Consider the following 324-nt stretch of genomic DNA (forward strand, 5'->3'; position numbering starts at 1 on the left):
AAGAGTGAGTTCAACGTAACACAGGTCACGTCAGTACAATACTCAGTGATCCTGACAATTTCCTGGAATACTGAATAACACTTTTTATTAACCCCTAATTTGAAGCCCATAGTCTAGACACATTGCAAAATTTCTAACAATATTTCTACCTTCTCCGATATAGTTGTTTTCCAGGGAAATTCTGTACAGGTACATCTGCTGGAATTTGGAATGGCAGACAAAGAGCATTAAACTAACAGCAAGAAAAGCCAAGAAAATTACGGATGAACTTTCAAGGGCATCAGATTCTAGAGCCACACAACCCTGCGATGCTGGCATGAGCCT

The sequence above is a fragment of the Buceros rhinoceros genome, unplaced genomic scaffold (assembly GCF_000710305.1).
Source record: "Buceros rhinoceros silvestris isolate BGI_N320 unplaced genomic scaffold, ASM71030v1 scaffold18509, whole genome shotgun sequence".
Classification (NCBI taxonomy): Eukaryota; Metazoa; Chordata; class Aves; order Bucerotiformes; family Bucerotidae; genus Buceros; species Buceros rhinoceros.